Source organism: Scyliorhinus canicula, unplaced genomic scaffold (genome assembly GCF_902713615.1).
Source record: "Scyliorhinus canicula unplaced genomic scaffold, sScyCan1.1, whole genome shotgun sequence".
NCBI classification, from domain to species: domain Eukaryota; kingdom Metazoa; phylum Chordata; class Chondrichthyes; order Carcharhiniformes; family Scyliorhinidae; genus Scyliorhinus; species Scyliorhinus canicula.
In genome coordinates, this window is record NW_024055494.1 from 512,516 (window position 1) to 524,827 (window position 12,312).

Genomic DNA, 12,312 nt, shown 5'->3' on the forward strand with positions numbered 1-12,312 from the left:
AGTCACACTGATCTTTGACATCCTTTTCCTTAAGCGGAAGAGACAAATATTTCTCCTTCCAGTTTCAAAGACTGATGATATTCAGCTCCTGATGAATCGAATGGCTGTCAGATCTCGATGTGATATTTGGTTCTGTCGGCCAATCCTCCACTTCCAATATCCTGTAAAAGGAGTTTACAAAAGTCATCACTGTCAGTCCAGAAATTCTGTTCAGACAATTCTAGTTTCTCTGGAACATTTTTCCCTCTCTCGTTCCCCCAAAGCTGTAAATCTCCGTCCCACACACTCTCCCTCCTCCCTGGGCTGAAATCCAAACCCATCTCACCATTTCTTTCCTCCACTCCCAGTTTTCTCCCTCCCTCTCCTCTGCCTGGGTTCAGTTCTCCAGCTCCTGTCTGCAGACTGACAATAAAACCAATGGGTCTTATTGGGGGGTTTGGGTTCTCACCATTGTCCCCGCTCGCGGCGGCTCTCATTCAGCCTCTGGGAGCCGCACTCACTCTCACTGAGGCTGCGCTCAGCCCGGAGCAGCACCGCGCATGCTCCGCACAGAGAGGTGACTTCCGGGGGCGGGGCAACAGGCGCCTGCGCGTTCTGACTCCTGAGATGGAGATAGGGTGTATTCGGTCGCGCCGGGCATTCTGGGTAGCCTTATCTGCCATTGCTCCACTTTGTTCCTCAGGGTGATGAATTGGTTCCGGCACTTTTGATTACGTTCGTTGTTTGTACCGCATGTGCCAGCCGCATCGGTGTTTTTCTCTCTGATCGGCCCCTGTTAACGGCTGTCATCTGTTTAGGGGGCGATATGCAGCAGGGCGCCTGCGCGGCCACCATCTTTCTCAGCGGAAATGTGCAGCAGGGCGCATGCGCGGGCATCCAGGAACCGGAAGCCGGAAGAGAGAATCTTGTGAATTTCTCTCCAGGACTGAGAGTGAAATTCCTTTCGAAACTCCTTTAGAAAGAGGAGGATTTACTAACGGGAACTTCCAGCCAAACATCACATCATCTTGTGACTGAGTTACTCGATTCATCAGGACCAGAATATCATTGGGAGGTAAAATGGTTTGTCTGTTCTGTCTGAGCACAAAGATTTCAGATATCAGAGTGACTGGGAAACTTTTAATGACCATTCCAGGTTAAATTTGAGACTAATTACACCGATCACATTGGGGAAGTTAAATAATCTGCTGTTGTACTCTTCTGTGTGCAGGTACATTTTAAAATTGCCACATTAACATACTTGGCAGCTAAACTGGGCAAACTGCTGACCTTGTTAGTAGTGAGAGTTACTATCCCGGATTTTATCAAAATTTATTGATCCTCTCGCATTTCATTCAGCTCATCGTGGCTACAAAGTAGTTATTCAGCCTAATCTCAATTTCCAGATTGTGAGGGCAGCACGGTGGTGCAGTGGGTTAGCCCTGCTGCCTCACGGTGCCAAAGTCGCAGGTTTGATCCTGGCTCTGGGTCACTGTTCGTATGGAGTTTGCACATTCTACCCATGTTTGCATGGGTTTTGCCCCCACCACCCAAAGATGTGCAGGGTAGGTGGATTGGCCATACTAAATTGACCCTTAATTGGAAAAAAAATTGGGTACTCTAAATTTATAAAAAATAAAATAAAATTCCAGATTGTGGTCTGTAGCATTCTAAATTACATCAATTCAACTGTCTATCTAAATACCTTTTAAATGTTAGGAGGGTTTAGGCCATCATTTCAGGCAGCATGTCACAGATCATCACCACCCTCTAAACCTCCTAGTCCTTCCCTAAATCTCTGCCCCCTTTTATATGTGTCCCTCAACCAAAGAGAATAGGACCTTCCTATCCAATCTATTTAGATCCCTCAGAATATTTATAAATATAAATTTATATTTTTTTCCAATTAAGGGGTAATTTAATTTTGCCAAGCCACGTAGCCTGCACATATTTGGGTTGTGGGGGTGAAACCCACACAGACAATGGGAAAATGTGCAAACTCCTCAGAGACTGTGACCAAGGGCCAGGATTGAACCTGGGTCCCCAACCACTGTGCCATCATGAAATTTATATATTTAGAATAATCTTTATTATTGTCACAAGTAGGCTTACATTAACACTGCATGAAGTCCCCTGTGAAAATCCCCTGGTCACCACACTCCGGCACTTATTCGGGTACACAGAGGGAGAATTCAGAATGTCCAATTCACCTAACAAGCATCTCTTTCGGGACTTGTGGGAGGAGACCCATACAGACGCTGGGAGACCGTGCAGACTCTGCGCAGACAGTGTCCCAAGTGGGAATTGAACCCCGGCACCCTGGTGCTGTGAAGCAACAGTGCTAACCACTGTGCTACCGTAAACAGTTCAGCTCAATGTTCTCAGATTAAAGAAGCTGAAGTGCCCAACATGGGTCTTGAACCCACGGCCCTGGGATTAAGAGTCCCATGCTCTACCGACTGAGCTAGCCAGGCTGCTTTTCATACTTTCATTTTGGTCTCCCTTCAGTCTTTTCTGTTCCAAAGAAAACAGCCCCAGTTTATCCAAACTTTCCTCAGAGCAAACATTGGCAATTTCTGGCTGATGTTGTTAAATCCACTCTGTACTCTCTCTGGTGCAATCTTCCTGTGCACAGGAATTTAGCTCTGGCCTAACTCGTCCTGTCCTGCCATTTATCATGTCATCCTTTGCCTTGTTTTCCCTCCAGCTTTCTTCCTCATTCCTCAAGTGTTCAATCATTTTTGTGTCAAAGGTAAACTTCTTCCTCATGTTCCTACATTTACTTTCAAATCAATGATATAAACCAGGAATGAAGGGCCCAGTACTGATTCCTTTGAAACCGGCACTGGAAACAGCCCTTTGATTTTCTCTATTCTTTATGGGATGTGAGTGTCACGGGCAAACCAGCTTGGTTGCCCATTCCTAATTGTCCTGAAACTGAGTGGTTTGCTTGGCAATTCAGAATTGACCACATTTCAGTGAGTTGGTCAGATCAGGTAACGCCGGTGTAGACTCGATGGGCCGAATGGTTTCCTTCTGCACTGTAGATTCTATGATTAATTCCGACCTTGGGTCACTGTCCCTGTGGAGTTTTCCTGCGTCTGCGCAGATTTCCTTTTCGGGTGCCCTTGCCGCCATCTTTATTGGCTGTGCATCAGGGCGCATGCACGTTTGTCATCTTTGTTGGGGCGATGTTTCAATGAGTGGGAGGAGCTTGTTCCCCATTGTTCAGAATGGAGACAACTTGTCCATCAAACTGGATTAGTCTTTGAGTCCCAATGTCTTACTGATGATGCAAAGCGGTGGCAGAGATGGAAAGAAAAGGAAGCCAATCCTGCTCTCCGGATTTCACTGTCTCATTGTCCATCCTGCCCCATGTGTCCAAAGCTCTGCGGCTCTGTTCAGCCAGATGAAGACCCAGGGCAGAAATTCACAATCCTGAGTAGACGTCATCCTCAAATCAGGGGACTGCTGATGATAAGAGGGTCAGTGTGCAGCAGGGGCATGAGCGGTCATCCTGGATCCGGGAGCAGGAGGAGAGAATGTTGTGAATTTCTATCCTGGACTGACAGTGATTCATTTTGGAAATTCCTTTTACAGGGTGTTAGTAGGGGAGGATTTACACACAGCAAATTCAAACCAGGAGAAATGTTTATCTTTCCTGAATTACATTTCTGGACTGACAGTGTTGCCTTTGTAAACTTCTTTCACAGTGGCTTAGAGAGGGATTCGCAGACAGGAAATTCACAACCAATCCTCACATCAAATTCTGACAGCACCATTCGGGTTATCAAGACCTGGAGATTATCGACCTTTGTGTGTAAGCATTGAGTTCGGATCATGACCACGCATTGTGTAAAATTTCTTCCTCATATCTCCTCTGTAGATCTTGCTCACAAAATCTTCAATCTGTGTCCCATAATCCTTTTACACTCTGCTGATGGGAACAGATTTCTTTATCTTTTGCCGGGTTTGCCATTGTCATTTCCGATGCCTGGATCGATGCCGGGTGGCCCGTCCAGATTTCACTGGCTGAATCAGCTTGGACCAGTCCATTTTTGGATCCAGTACACAAGTGAAGTCTCCTCCAAGAATCAATTGATGTGTATCCAGGTCTGGATCCCAACAATTTTTTTACAAATGCCACATCATCCCAGTTAGGGGCTTAGCCATTCACCAGCACCACCAATGTACCTGCCAATGACCCACTGACCACCACGTATCTCTCATTAGTGTCCGCAATGATCCTAGTGACCGAAAGAGGGACCTGTTTATTGATTAAAATTGCAGCACATCGAGCCCTTCCGTCAAAGCCCGAGTGAAACACTTGGCTCACCCCTCCGCAGTCCGGTCTGATCTCAAACCCTTAGTCAAAGCCCGAGTGAAACACTTGGCTCCCCGCTCCGCAGTCTGGTCTGATCTCTAACCCGCAAGTGAGTCTCCTGCAAGAACACCACACCAGCATTTAGATTCTTTCGGGAGCAAAAACCCTCCACCTTCACTGGTCCACCCAATCCCCTTACATTCCAAGTAACCAGCCCCGAATCAGGGATCTCCCATCCCCTCCCCATCATAGAATCAGCTATTTCCTGTCAATGACCCCCAGACAAAACTGGTCCCTGTGGAAGAGAAATCCAAAGACTAACAACCCTCTGAGGGAAGAGATGACTGGAAATCTATAACGTAGCTACAGTCTGATATTACAAGACAATAAATAATTATACATGTACTTTATTACAAACTGAAATTCATATATTAAATCTGTACCATGTAACAACACTGGACATATCTCTGTCCATTATTAATTTAATGTCCCCTGAAATGTCAGCCATCTCCTGGGGAATCCACCCCTTTAATTGTGAACATGAGGAGAGACAATCCTTTTTTAAAAAATGAATTTACAGTAACCGATTTTCTTTTTGCAATTAAGGTGGAATTTAGCTTGGCCAAACCACCTACCCTGGACATCTTTGGGTTGTGGGGGTGAGACCCATGCCGACACAGGAAGAATGTGCAAACTCCACACGGACAGTGACCCTAGGCCGGGATCAAACCTGGGACATCGGCACTGTGAGGCAGCAGTGCTAACCGCTGGGCCACCAGAGACCATTCTTTTAGTCAGTCAAATAAATGGGTCAACCTGTTAAGGAGATGGGTGGGAGGAGTTGGAAACACTTTGTGGAGCTGCGAACGTTCATGTAATTTTTTTTCTCCCAATTAAGAGCCAATTTATTGTGGTTCCAGTTTGGGCTCAAATCGTCAATGAGGACTCTGATCTCTGGGAAGGAAGGAAACCCTGGCAGGTGGGCGGGAGGATTCACAAACGCCCACTGGAGGCCCCAAACGCCCAATAAGACCCATTGATTTTATTGTCAGTCTGCAGACAGGAGCTGGAGAACTGAACCCAGGCAGAGGAGAGGGAGGGAGAAAACTGGGAGTGGAGGAAAGAAATGGTGCAGATGGTGAGATGGGTTTGAATTTCAGCCCAGGGAGGAGGGAGAGTGTGTGGGACGGGGATTTACAGCTTTGGGGGAACAAGAGAGGGAAAAATGTTCCAGAGAAACTAGAATTGTCTGTTCAGAATTTCTATCCTGGACTGACAGTGATGACTTTTATTTTTTTTTTATAAATACCCAATTCTTTTTTTCCCCTGATTAAGGAGTAATTTTAGCGAGGTCAATTCACCTAACTGCACATCTTTTTGGATCATGGGGCCAGACCCATGCAGACACGGGGAGAATGTGCAAACTCCATATGGACAGTGACCCAGGACCAGGATCAAACCTGGGTTCTCGGCTAGCCACTGTGCGCGCCCCTAGTGATGAATTTTATAAACTCCTTTTGCAGGATATTACAAGGGGAGGATTTACAGATGTGAAGTTCACAACAAGATTTAACAGAGTCACTCCATTCATCAGAACCTGCATATCATTGGCCTGTGAATGTGGAAGACGAAATGTTTGTCTGTTCTATCTGTAGGAAACGACTGAAAAAAACCCGACATACACACTAGACTCGAGTGAGAGTGTTCCAGTGAACTGACTGTGGAAAGAGCTTTAACTAGTTACACAGCCTGAAAAAACATCACTCCATTCACAGCGAGGAGAGACAGTGCACATGTTCTGTGTGTAGACAAGGCTTCCACTGATTGTCCAATCTGGAGAGACACGGCAAGACCCAAAACATGGAGAAACCGTGGAAATGTGGGGACTGCGGGAGGGGATTCAGATTCCCATCTAAGCTGGAGATTCATCAGCGCAGTCACACTGGGGAGAGACCGTTCACCTGCTCTAAATGTGGGAAAGGATTTATTGAATCATCCGCCCTGCAGAAACATCAGCGAGTTCACACGAGGGAGAGGCCATTCACCTGCTCTCAGTGTGGGAAGGGATTCATTGAATCATCCGCCCTGCAGACACACCAGCGAGTTCACACTGGGGAGAAGCCATTCACCTGCTCTCTCTGTGGAAAGGGATTCACCCAGTTATCCACGCTGCAGACACACCAGCGAGTTCACACTGGGGAGAAGCCATTCACCTGCTTTCAGTGTGGGCAGAGATTCCGTGCTTTATCCAACCTGAGGAGCCATCAGCGAATTCACACTGGGGAAAGGCCATTCACCTGCTGCCTCTGTGGGAAAGGATTCACTCAGTCATCCAACCTGCAGACACACCAGCGAGTACATACTGGGGAGAGGCCATTCATCTGCTCTTAGTGTGAGAAGGGATTACATAGAAATAGGAGCAGGATGAGACCATTTGGCCCTTTGCGCCTGCTCTGCCATTCATTATGATCATGGTTTATCATCCAACTCAATAGCTTAATCTAATCCCGCTTCTCCCTCCATGTCCTTTGATCCCCTTCGCCCTAAGTGCTGTATCTAACTGCTTCTTGCAAATATACAATGTATTGGCCTCAACTATTTCCTGAGGTATCAAATTCCACAGACTCACCACTCTCTGGGTGAAGAAATTTCTCATCTCTGTCCTAAATGGTCTACCCCGTATCCTCAGACTGCGACCTCTCGTTCTGTCCACTCCCTTCATCGGGAAAATCTTTCCTGCATCTACCCTGTCAAGTCCTGTTGGAATATTATAGGTTTCTATGAGATTCCCCCATTCTTCTGAACTCCAGCGAATACAATCCTAACTGATTCAATCTCTCATACATCAGTCCCACCATCCCAGGAATCAGTCTGGTAAACCTTCGCTGCACTCCCTCTAGAGCAAGAACATCCTTCCTCAGATAAGGAGACCATAACTACACACACTATTCCAGGTACGGCCTCGCCAAGGCCCTATATAATGACAGCAAGATATTCCTGCTCCTGTACTCGAAGCCGCTCGCAATGAAGGCTAGCATACCATTTGCCTTCTTTACCGCCTGCTGTAGCTGCATGCTTACCTTCAGTGACTGGTGTCCGAGGATACCCAGGTCTCGTTGCACATTCCCCTCTCCTGATCTATGGCCGTTCAGATAATAGTCTGCCTACTCATTTTTGGTACCAAAGTGGATAACCTTGCATTTCTCCAAATTATATTGCATCTGCCATTCATTTGCCCACTCACTCAACTTGTCCCAATCACACTGAAGGATCTCTGCATCCTCCTCACGGCTCACCCTCCCAAGCAACTTGTGTGATCTGTAAATTTGGAGATATTGCATTTTGTTCCCTCATCTAAGTTGTTAATATATAAGTGGGGCAGCTGCCTCACGGTGCTGAGGATTAGGGTTCAATCATGCCTGGGTCATTGTCTGTGTGCAGTCAAGTTCTCCTCGATTTTGCGTGGGTCTCACCCCCATAACCCCAAAAATGTGCAGTGGAGGTGAACTGGCCATGCTAAATTACCACTTAATTGCAAAAATAGAATTGGGTACTTTAAATTTGAAAAGAAAAATCATTTATATATCTTGTGAATATCTGGGCCCAGGCACTGATCCCTGTGATACCCCACTAGCCACTGCCTGGCAATTTGAAAAAGATGCATTAATTCCTCCTCTTTGTTTCCTGTCTGCCAGTCAGTTTTTATCCATCTCAAGAGACGACCCCTAATCCCATGTGCTTTCATTTTACACACTAATATCTTATGCAGGAATAAGGCGAAAGCCATCTGAAAGTCCAAATATACCACATCCACTGGCTCCCCCTCATCAACTCTACCAGTTACACCCTCGAAGAATTCCAGTAGATTTGTCAAGCATGATTTCCCCTTCATAAATCCATGCTGACTCTGTCCGATCCTGCCACTGGTTTCTAAGTGCTTTGATTTAAAATCTTTGATAATGGATTCTAAAATTTTCCCCACTGCCGATGTCAGGTTTACTGGTCAATAATTTCCTGTTTTGTCTCGAGCTCCCTTTTTAAATAGCGGAATTACATAATCCACCCTCCAATCTGAAGGAATTGTTCCAGAGTCTATAGAATCCGGGAAGATGACCACCAATGCATCCACTATTTCTGGAACCACTTCCTTAAGTACTTTGGGATGCAGATTATCAGGCCCTGGGGATTTATCAGCCTTCAGTCCCATCAATTTCCCCAACACCATTTCTCGAATATTGATCTCCTTCAGTTCCTTCCTCTCACTAAATCCTGCGTTCCCCAACATTTCTAGCATCTGATTTGTGAAGACAGAACCAAATAATGTATTTATTTGCTCAGCCATTTCTTTGTTCCCTATTATACATTCCCCTGTTTCTGACTGTCAGGAACCTACATTTGTCTTCACCAATCATTCTCTTCACATACCGACAGAAACTTTTACAATCAGCCTAATTTCCTGTTTTGTGCCATTCCCAACATCACCACTGCAGTTTGGGGTCTACATACAATGCCCACTAATGTTTTTGGCCCTTGGTATTTCTCAGCTCTACCCACACAGATTCGACATTGTCGGAGCTAATATCCTTCTTCACTATTGCATTAATTTCCTCTTTAACCAGCACTGCCACTCCACTGCCTTTTCCTTTTTGTCTGTCCTTCCTAAATATTCAATATATTCAGTTCCCATCCCTGGTTATCCTGCAGCCATGTCTCCACAATCCCGAATATCTCACACCCGTTTACATCTATTTGTGCGATTCACTCGGTTATGCCGTCTGCAGTCACACCAGGGAGTTCACACTGGGGAGAGGCCGTTCACCAGCCCTCAATGTGCGAAGGGATTTTGTAATTCATCGCACTTTCTGAGACACCAACAAGTTCACAACTGATTACAGGGATTGGATTCTGCTGTTATTGTTTCTGTTCTCAATTACACCCAGGACTGCATTTTGTTCATTCTGTTGGTCAATGGGGACGGTCAGAGGGTTTGTTTCTGCTGGACTGGCCGGTCTCATGGCTTCTCCCCCAGTGGGCTGATTCTCTCTGAGCCTTCTTGCAAATATCTGGTTGCACATTTCACAAGGATCAAAGAGTGAAAGGGAGTTTGGAGATTCATAGATCATGGAATTTACAATGCTGAAGAAGTCCATTCGGCCCATCGAGTCTGCACCGGCCCTTGGAAAGAGCATCCCAACCAAGCCCGCACCTCCACCCTATCCCCATAACCCAGTAACCCCACTTAATCTTTTTTGGACACTAAGGGCAATTTAGCATGGCCAATCCATCTAACCCGCACATCATCGGACTGTGGGAGGAAAACGGAGCACCCGGAGGAAACCCACGCACACTCGGGGAGATCGTGCAGACTCCACACAGACAGTGACCCAAGCCGGGAATCGAACCTGGGACCCTGGAACTGTGAAGCAGCTGTGCTAACCAGGTTAGAAGATATTTCATTACCATTTCTGTTTGGAAACCCCCCAAATCATACCACATTGCCATGAAGATGGGCTATGGTGGCTCCATGGTTCTTTTGTTTAATTTATCTCCGTGCTTCTCAGAAGTAAACTATCAGGGTGTGAGGGGCAAGTTGTCTGAGCCGCACTGGGAACTACATTAAATAGTATGGTGGGAGACAGGCAATCACTAATATTTAAGGGTTATTACAGATTTATATGGGTATCGGTTAGCTCAGTTGGCTGGATGTCTGGTTTGTGCTGAGTGACACCAACAGCAGAGGTTAAATTCCCATACCGGCTGAGGTTAGCCATGGTCTGTGTCAGTATTTATGCTCCACATGACCCTCCGTCCACCCCTCTCCATGTCCCCTCATCAGCATCTCCTTCTATTCCTTTCTCCCTCATGTATGTATCTAGCTTTACGTTCAATGGATTCATGCTGTTCCCCTCAACCACTCGCTGTGGTAGCAAGTTGCACATTCTCACACTCGGGTAAAGAGGTGTCTATTGAAATTCCTGTTGGATTATTGAATCCCTTCATAATCTGAAAGGCTTCCATCAGGTCACCCATCAATCTTCTCTTTTCCAGAAAAAAGCAGCCCCAGCCTTTTCTGAGTGTTAAATGCTCTCAGTTCTGTCTGTTATGAATCTTTGTTGCACCTTCTCCAGTTCCTCTATTTCCTTTTTCTAAATGGAGATCACCAATGTTGACAGAGCTGCCAGTGTCATCGAACCCTGGTTCTAAAGGGCAGCACGGTAGCATTGTGGATAGCACAATCGCTTCACAGCTCCAGGGTCCCAGGTTCGATTCTGGCTTGGGTCACTGTCTGTGTGAAGTCTGCACATCCTCCCCGTGTGTGCGTGGGTTTCCTCCGGGTGCTCTGGTTTCCGCCCATAGTCCAAAGATGTGCAAGTTAGGTGGATTGGACATGATAAATTGCCCTTAGTGTCCAAAATTGCCCTTAGTGTTGGGTGGGGTTACTGGGTTATGGGGATAGGGTGGAGGTGTTAACCTTGGATGGGGTGCTCTTTCCAGGAGCCGGTGCAGACTCGATGGGCCGAATGGCCTCCTTCTGCACTGTAAATTCTATGATCTATGATCTAAACAAGCTGAACATTTCCTCCGTGCTTTTCAATTCTATCCCTCTGGAATGGAACCCTATATATGGGTCCCACATTTTGGGAAAGATGTGAAGTTCTTAGGGTGTAGAGAACATTTACGAGAAAGGCAGCAGGGATGAGGGACTCCAGTTAGTTGGAGTGACTGGAGCAGCTGAATGTCTCTCCTGAAATCACAGCATCTGGAGGGTGAGGAATGGGGCCATCCAGCCCTTTGAGACCGTGCCGGCTCTCTGTGGAGGAAGCCAGTCTGTCCATTGCCCCGTTTTATCCCCAAATCCCTGTGGGTTTATTTCTCTCAGTGCCTGCCCAATTTCCTATTGAAATCCTCCCGTCATCTCTGCATCTCCGACTCTCATAGGCAATAGGTTCCAGATTGTTACCACTTGCTTTACATGCACACAAGGCTCCTGGAGCACAGAGGAGTCTGTTTGGTCCATTTCTCCCATGCCAGCTCTTTGTACAGCGACCCATTTAATCCCAGAGTTCGACTATTTTGTTTTCTTTTTCAGAATTAATCAAATTCCCTTTTGGAAGTTACAGTCCAATGAGATTATGGCACCATTTATGGACAGTGCATTCCAAATCACAACAACTCGCTGTTTTTTACAACAAATAATTGTGGATATGGTCTGTCTGGAATTTCACTGAGTATTCAAAATGGTGAATGACGTGGTTATTACACAAAATTAAGACTCAACCTTTATCAATGGATTTGGTGAGGACACCGTGTGAAATACATGTGGACAATTAGAATAAATGTACATTTCTATAAAACCTCTCACCACCACTGGACCTCCTAAAGTGTTTTAAAGTCAATGGAGTACTTTTGAAATATATTCACTGTTGTAATGTAGGAAGCTGTAAGTACGCATGTGTAATCACATATAGCTATAAAATTGTTAATTTCATAGTGTATTCACTGTCATTAGTAACAAGGATGTGGAGATGCCGGTGTTGGACTGGGGTGAGCACAGTAAGAAGTCTTACAACACCAGGTTAAAGTCCAACAGGTTTGATTCAAACACGAGCTTTCGGAGCGTCCTTTTATATCTCTAACATGTGGCTTCCTGCAGCCATTTCCCTTTCTGTACCTTTTCCATATTAACTATGTATTGATTTCAGAGCAAAAAGCAATAATTAAATTAATGATTATTCAGTAGTGAACATAGATTATCATACACGAATTGGTGTGTGAGGTAGTTAACTTGCAAAGACTAGTTCTTTATTTTAAAAAGTAACACTTCCAACCAAAATGTTTCCAGAAACTGCAGAGCTATCAGAATTTGTTTTAAAAAATAAATTTCTTTATAATTTTGAGAAGTTACAAGACATCATATTCTGCCAAGACTACGTGGGCTGGGCAGTGGAGTAATGGTATTGTTACTGGGCTAGTAATCCAGAGACCCAGGTTAATGCTCTCAGGATCTG

The 12,312-nt window shown here is 45.6% G+C and overlaps 1 long non-coding RNA gene and 1 other non-coding gene across 2 annotated transcripts; one reads left to right on the top strand and one right to left on the bottom strand.

Annotated features, from left to right (window-relative positions):
* The first annotated feature begins 875 nt into the window (after nt 1-875).
* Nucleotides 876-6,337, top strand: LOC119960273. Its single transcript, XR_005459357.1, has 3 exons — nt 876-1,054; nt 3,693-3,799; nt 5,959-6,337. It is a non-coding gene; the product is annotated as an uncharacterized LOC119960273 (long non-coding RNA).
* On the bottom strand, nt 2,381-2,453 carry trnak-cuu. Its single transcript has one exon. It is a non-coding gene; the product is annotated as a tRNA-Lys (tRNA).
* Nucleotides 6,338-12,312: the final 5,975 nt, after the last annotated feature.